Raw genomic sequence first — 8873 nt, 5'->3', positions numbered from 1 at the left:
TATTCTGACATTCTCTTTGCAAAGTGTTACTTTATACAGGTAATTTGTTCTACATAGAAGGTACTGGTGTATACCAATACTGTACCTGTGGTCAACTGTTCCAAAACTAGTGATTTAATACTAATCATAAAACCCCTCGGGTAATACTACTTTTTTTTGGGGCTACATTTTACCACATAAGGTATTGAATGTGTATGACATGTTATATCATATTGTAGGATATTACATTAGAACAGTTACTGGTATTCACTACCCAAAAAGAGTTTATTGAAAAGTGGACAAACAAGTGTAATCCACTGCATTTAATTCCTGTATAAAATTAATTGAAGGATTAGTTTCTGTGAATAATAGTACAATACAGTATTATATGAGTGAACTTTGCATAATTGTAAGATGCAGGCTCAGTAAACTAATAAGTGAAAAGTCTTCATTATCAGATTTGGGCATTCTTTTTTTTAGTATACTTGAGTGTTCGGTATCAGTCATTAAAAATCAAAATCTGATAATGGCCCAAAATTATGGACACTTACGTTTACCATTAAATCCCGGGAAAAATAATGTATATATTTTTTTGTATTAAAACTGCTGTGAATATGAATAACAGACAACATGTGTGAGAACAAAACAAACTATACTCAGTAAGGACAATATAAGGTCCTGTACAGTATGTAACTGAAAATAAGCTGTAATCAAATGAGGACACTATGTTAATGTAAACAGAACCTGAATTGGTAAAAAAATATATATTTTATTTTGCCTCTTAAAGTGGCTTAACTCTCTACATATTTAATGTTAAGTTGCATAATTTATATTGAAATTTTCTCTGCTGCTCTCTCTGCAATTGCAGTACAGTACATGGGTTTTATCATCTTATTGACCATCATCATCCATTGTTGAAGGCCTTAAAACATTACGCTTTCTTCCCATCATCCCTACTCCTTCACCTAACTTTAGGTATGGCACACAGACATATCCATTTGCTCCTTTTCTTGAGCCATGAATCGATAGCTAGTCCTTGATTCACCACATCCATATCCAAGATGTGTGCGAGACGTAGCCAGTGCCACTCCTTTCCACTGATGGATGTAGTATACTTTCCAACTACAGTCGCCAGTGGTGAGGATCTACACCACCCTTATATTTATTGTATTAATTCAAAGCATTTGGTTTAAGGATGTTAACTTTAGTCTTGATGTATCTTTGTGAACACTGTTTCTTTCCAAGAGGTTCAGTGGTATCATAAATATTTCATAATTTGTTAAAATACAAACACACTTGTTATCAAACCATTTGATCATAAAAAATTTCTTCCTATATGTCAACCTTGTAGTCTAATGATCTCCCCTTCTCCTTTTTCATCACATTTGTTGATTTCATTATTTTCACTGAGGGGTTCCTTTAGCATGGTTTGCAAGATTCCTAAGGTGAACTGACAAGTCACATCCAGTGAAAAAGTTATCAAATAAAACTTCCACATAATGCCCAGGGTTTATACCTTAACCTAACAGGTTTACCTCATATGAATTGCTTTTGAGAGTAGTTCCCATAACACCTCACAATCAATTCATCCACAGCAATACATTCTTTAATAAAATTCCAAATTGATGAAATAATTCTGCAATCGGGGAAACGGTATTACCTTGAATCCCGTCAGATTTATTCTTGCCAACATCCTCATTATTGCACAAGTGTATGACACTTTTGTGACTATTAAGAACTGAAAACAGTTTTTAGACAATACACTTCTAACTATGGGAACACAAAGATGATCTTTAGAAAAGTAATGTCTTTCAGAAGGCAATTTATAACTTCAAAATAAACATATTGCATTAAAGGCATTTAGCTCCTCAATACAGTGAACCCTCGAAGATCCAGATTAAAAGGGGGGGGGGGGTGGACCACATGTCCAAATCTTCCGGTGAATGTACTAAATGTATAAAACAATAAATGATATAAAAAAACACCAAAAATACAGTACAGGTACATATTATCCTGACTATTGGGGTTAGTTATACAGAATTTTTCCCATGAAAATGCCATACTTTTGAACAACATTACTGTACAAGTACTCACTTTACACTTAAATGTACTACACCAAAGAATTTTTTTTATCTCTTATGCAAACTATGTGATGTTTTTATTCAAATTATTTGCTATCTTGCAAGGATTCCAGCAACATAAGTTATATTCTACTAAGTTTAGTCAGACATTTTATAAGATAAAAACATTAAGCCTAAGACTACCTTCACCTTGTTTTGGTAATGCTTCCTAGCCCAGAACCCCCCAAATTCAAATTTACCGGGTCCAGATCTTCGAGTGTTTACCGCACTGAGAATAAAGTCACCCTTGTTTTTGCAAACTGTTGCATAGCGAACACTTAATTTGATAATGTGACCATAGAATTTTGGTGTCATTATATCCTGAAACAGCTTAGGGAAGTTAAAGGCCAAGTTTTTCTAAAAACAAAAAACAAAATTCAGGCATTTGCTGTAATGTTTGTCACACTCTTTTTAATCTTGCTGTAATCTGGAACATTGTTAATTTCCATTGACTCTTACTTGCAATCTAATAGTAATAAACATTAAAAATGTGTGCCAGACAGAGAGAAAACTTTAAAATACATAGAGATAGAAGTATAATTTTTAAGTTTTTTGGTATTGGGACATCTTATATAAATAATGAATAATCATTAATTTGTATGAAATTTTTGTGCCAAATTTTTGCTCACATTAGACCAGTAAAAACTATGTCATTAGTCTTCTATTTGAATAATTCCTAAACTATGTAAAAAATTATTATAATTAACAATTGGCGAGCAGTTCAGAATACGTACAAGTAAAATTATTTAAAGTGTCCTCAATAGAGTATTTATAAGTGTTTAGTGTTTGTAAAATAATACTAGTTTAATACTGTACAGGTTGACAATCCCTTATCCGAAATCCTTGGGGCCAGAGGCATTAAGGATTTTGGAATTTTTTGGTTTTCAGAATTTTTTTTTTTTTAATTAACCCACCCGGGCACAAGTCACTGACCCACATTGAGGCCTGGGGGGCGAAAATATAATAATAATAATAATAATTCATAGGTCTAGGTCGTGTTTCTCGCTTTTTTATCTTTTTCATTCTTGTATTTCTTTATTATTATTATTATTTTATTAATACAGTATTATTGTTATTATTATTATAAATTTTATTACAGCGTATTATATTTTATTATTATTATTATTGTTATTATTATTTTATTTTGGTGTATTTTTTAATTAAAATTTTATTTACTATGAATATTATTATTATAATCATTATTATTATAATCATTATTATTATAATTAGTATTACTATTACATTTTCGCCCCCCAGGCCCCAATGTGGGTCAGTGATCTTTGCCTGGGTGGCCTAATCCCTGTAAAAAAAAAAAAAAAAAAAAATTCCTCCGCAAAAAACTTTCGGTTTTCAGAGTTTTTCGGTTTTCGGATAAAGGGTTGTCAACCTGTATATAGTTATGACAGTGTACAGTAATTATATTTTACACAGGAGAGTTGAAATTATTTGATAATAAAGAATAGGTTGACTAACCTTTTTTTACTCATTATACTGAAAGATTTAATGTTTTCCTTTCATTTTTATTAACAAATAAGAAAGTGTTTATGCTAAGAACTATTACTTATGTGATTGTTGTTTATGTACTCTATAAGTGATGATTTAGTTATTTGTTATAAAACTTCATAATATCCTTGCCTTAAGGCTCAGTCAGTAGTCATGCGTATGGGACCTATTTTCACTTTTTTTATAGTAAGGGCATAATTATCATACTGGAAATAAAATTAACTAAATGCATACCTGAGCAATAAAAATAAAATAAATGATAAATGTTTAATTTAGTAACACAAATTTTTGAGGATTAAAAAAAACCCACTGGATTAGCATGATGATCAAGATGAAAAGGGTTACAAAGGAAGTGTATTATTTTTGCTTGTTCTGATCAATAGCAACTTTTGGAAAAATATCAGAGAGAGGACATGAAATGTATGGGAATTAATCCTTTGTGATGTGAGACTTCACTACTGTACGTACGATTAATAACCGTTTCGGTATTCAGTTAGGAGGTACAGTAGAACCTCAATACAGATACTTCCCCAATTTACGATATCTCACTTGAACGATTGTGATATATTACACCCCCCCCCCCCCATTTACAATAAAAACAAATTCGCATGAATGATTGCCATTGTCTGGCCAAAATTGCTGTTGCACAGAATATGGAACGTATCTTGCTGCACTTGTCAGCTGTGGTCTACCCACACGCCGCAACACAGCCACCCACTGCACTACAGTCCATGGTGATAGCACATGCCCGTGATCGTGTAACTCAACAATTATCGGTCGGTATCGGTGCTTTTTTTTTTTATACTATCTTACAGTGAGAGGACATCACTAATGTTCATATTGTACTTTGTTTTGGTAACAAGAAATTTTTTTTGTTTTTGTGACTAGACTAAAGTGCTTTGCCTCTTTTATTGTGAACAGTAAGCAGTGTCAATGTTTTTTTGTTTTGTTTTCCCTTGCTGTGAGAGGACATCATTAACATTCAGATCGTATTCAGCTTTTGTGATTGTGAGGTGCTTTCGCTCTGTTTTTGTGACTGTGAAGTGAGTAGAGTAACTTTGAAAATATCCTGCAAGCATGTTGCCGAGCCCTGCGTCTGGGAAGGCAAAGACACCCAGGCAAACCGTGTCTCTGGAGGTAAAACTCGACTCCCCCCGAGGCTGTGTGGAACTCAGAGTGACGTCTCCACCTTCAAGAGTCCCCTTAGCCTCGAAGGGGACGTGATAACGACCAGGTCTGTTCTTAATGATGTGGTGAGTGTTGTTTAATTGTTTTAGATATCTTATTATTGTAGCAATTTTATTTTCGATGATACAGGTGGGTATCGGACTGCTTGAGAACGCATCCCATTGAATCCTTATTTACAATATTTCAACTTGTGAGGCTTTTTCAGGAACATAACCTGTTCATAAATTGGGGATACCTGTACAGTACACTGGAATTCACTTTTTTCAGACTATTCACCAGAAATATTTTTAAAAGGTCTGGAAAATCCAGCATCAATCCAGATGGTTGGTGCGGTCGAATAAGCGTGTGTGGGTGCTATTGCACAGCACGTCTGAGTCCTGCCTTCCTGCGTATCGTAACAGTGCGCTGCACTTTGCTATCTACACTCATCTATGAGAATTTTTTAAGTAGAGTACGTATTGTCTTTAACAGGATACTTGAGGGTTTTAAGAAATGGGTAAAATTATTGTAAGAAGTAGGTAAACTTTAAAAAATGACTATGAAAAGAATACTTGTTCACTGAATATTGTACAGTAGTCTAATCAGATATGCTGTAGGCATAATGAGAGCTAAGACACTGCATATGTAAACAGGCTGGGGATGGCATGGTGGGGGACCTGGTGTTGCCACATTTGCCAGGTATATTTATTTATTAAATATTATATTCTCATATGATCAGCCTCTTATGGTGTGTGTCATCATAATTAATATAAAATCTTTAGAATATTTGTTCCCATGCTTGGAACAGAACTTTTCTCAGAACGCGCATAATGTAATCGCTCAGAAATTCATTCAGATCCCCAGAATGAAGAGATTTTTCATGGGTGGGGTACTTTGATTGACAGATAGTGTCGTGAAGAATATTTTTTTTTTATTAACTGAAGATATTTGTTTTAGCTCATAAAATTCATACAAATTACTCGGCCAGAATATAATTTACATTGCTGGAATTCTTAACAATATGATGATCATTTTGAATATAAACATCATGGATTTTGCATTAGACATACAAATTTTAGATCTAATGTAATAATTTGGTTTACACAAAGCAAGTATTTTATCTTTTGTGCAAAATATATGAAGTTTACATTCAAAATATTCCCTGACCTGCAAGGAATCCAGAAATGTCAATTATATTATCCTAACTTTAGTCTGAAGTATTATTTATTACTAAACGTTAAAATCTAGTGTTTCACCCAATCATTTCTCAGAGAGGTAGGGGCCAGTGAGCTGGGAAGAGGGGGGGGGGGATTTGAGTCTATTATTTGAATGGACATTAACCTGGTGACTGTATTTCTCTTAAATATTAATTGTGTGAGCATACCATCATAAAATTTAGATGTTATTTTTACTACAACATAGGTATTGTGTCGGAAAAAGTGGAGTTTGGGGGTCGGGCCAGTCTCTATTGGAATTAATCCCATATGTTCTGTTGTTCCATTTACGCGGATTTCACTTTCCGCGGTACCCTGTGGGTTCAATTGACCGCGTAAATCGGGGTACTACTGTGTGTGTGTGTATATATATATATATATATATATATATATATATATATATATATATATATATATATATATATATATATATATATATATATATATATATATATATATATATATATATATATATATATATATAATCCTGTTACAGGTATTAGAAAGTTCCAAGAATTGAATATTCCAGCTAGTGAAGAGATTACTGTCAAGGAAGGATGCATTTCTGACCTGGAATTTAAAGTACCTGTATATAAAAGCCTCAGACTGCAGATGGAAAAAGCTGTGGAAGATCAGATAAAATGAAAATAGTAGAAGCAATATAACGCAATTAATTTTTCTTGTGGTTAAAAGCATTAAACTGGGTCATCTGCAGCACCGGCCCAGCTTCAGTGACTCCACCATCAAGAGTCAACTTCTGAACTACTGTATTGTGGAATTAATTACTGTTAGCTCTCACATTTCCATTCAAGATACTGCGCAGTTTTTAGTTATGTTCCCAGATTCAGGTGTTGCAAGAAAATTCAATGTAAACAAAAAGGACAAGCAAAGTTATCTAACAATTTATCAACTACCTCTACACTTCATAGGAAAGTTGGAAGAACATGCAGCAAAAAATGTTCACTGTATTTCTATCTCTCATGTTCATGTCCTTTACAAGGTACATAAGTACAAAAAACTTAAATGGACAAACATAGTTGATTTTGGCTTACTGACTCTGGATGAATAATAACAAAGATTTATTGCATCAGTATTTCTGGAGTTTACAAAAGCAACTGATCTACTTCATCATCTTTATGCTGCGCTTAGTTCTGTTAAGACAAAATGTGTTGAGCATCTCTATGGGGGGTCTAAATGTAAATTGTCAAATGCTTAACTCAAACATGTCATAATACTAACAGTATTTTATGGAACTGCAATTGTAGAAAGAGGATTCTCTGTCAACAAGAATTGTCCGATTAATATACTGTACAGTAAATGAAGAATCTCTTCTTACAAAATGCACTGTTAAGGAAGAAATACAATTGGCAGGAGGCCCCAAATGTGATGATTACTCTCAGCAACTGATGTTGAGCTGCAGGAATGATTCCTCAAGAATAAAGCTGCAAAAGGGAAAAGATTGCTACAGAAACAAGAAACCAATAGGTCAGCATCTGTGAAGAGGAAGTTACAAAAGAAAATGGAAGAAGTGGAAGCAAAGAAAAGGAATAATGGTAATTCGGTGTTGAGTTGGGCCCAGAGTCAGTGGTTATCAATTTGTCTGCTGTCTTTGTTCTCTGTGAAAGATAGATCATAAATAAGGCTTAAAAGGCTTTGGAAAATACACAACTCATTATATAATATGTAAGATAGTAATGTAATTCCTGACAAATCTTAATTTGAAATTATGCATGTACAGAACAGTATGTAATTATATTCTACTTAAAAATAAAAAGGAAAATTTTGAAGGCATGTGCAGGAGTCTAGCATAATAATAAGCATCTATATTAATTTGTTTTCTTTCAATAGACTTTTAGACAGCTTTGGGGAGAGTTCCGAGTGGGTCTTAAATTTTTGTACTGCTATGTTTTATGAAAATATATCATGTATAGCTAACAGGCAATAGGAAATACACAGCTCATTATATCATATAATTTCTTGTAACAAAGCTTAAGGTGTACAGTACCTGGAATTCTGATAAAATTGGCCAAATTCACTATGCCAATCATACTTTAGTCCTCCAACTGCTCCTCAAACTATGCCTCAAGAGATTCCTTCAGCTCATCATCATCATGAAAGCAGCCCTCTCAGAGGTGGGACTTAAGGTTTCAAAACAGATAATAGTCACTTGGGGGCCTGATATGGGCTAGAGAAGAGTGTTTAATAAGCGGAAATCTACAGTTGTGAAAATTTATCTATGTTATATGAGATTTGTCAACAGGCACATTGCCATAGTGAAGCAACACACCTCTACTCAGCATTCTCAGTTGTTTCTCCCAGATGGAATCATGCAGTTTTTGCATTAAGTCAGTAGTGATCATTTTTCTATGTGGCAGGTTGTTAATGAGCAGAATCCCTATGGTATCCCAAATAATCAAGACCATGAACGTGCTGGCAGAGTCTTGACTTCTAAACTTCTTGGGGGTCAACTTTGACTTAACTAGTTAGAGTTCCAGTTGGGATGCAATCAATGCTCCCCACAATTCTTTTCCACCACCTCCCCAAGCCAACTGAGGGAATCAAAGATTTCATTTAATGCCATTCCTCCTCCCACAAGTAATGTGCAAGATTGACTAAAGGTATTGATTGTCTACTTATGAACCCATATTTATGGCAGGGGGCTTGTAAAAGTTGAAGGCTCTAGACTCTAGTTGATTTTCAATTCCTGCCCCATCAGCTCACTGGCCATAAGTGACCACTAAAACATCATTGCTCATATAGATTATTTTAGGTTCGTGATACATCTGGGCGAGTACTGTAACTGCTTTTACAGTAATGTCTGTTTATAATACTGTAATAGTACGTCCTGCTACTAAACATCATGCCATGACAAGGTGAACTTTGTTATAGG

Source organism: Homarus americanus, unplaced genomic scaffold, assembly GCF_018991925.1.
Source record: "Homarus americanus isolate GMGI-L3 unplaced genomic scaffold, GMGI_Hamer_2.0 scaffold45698, whole genome shotgun sequence".
Taxonomy (NCBI): Eukaryota; Metazoa; Arthropoda; class Malacostraca; order Decapoda; family Nephropidae; genus Homarus; species Homarus americanus.
The sequence above is the reverse complement of the archived record's forward strand: the minus strand, read 5'-3'. Positions refer to the sequence as shown.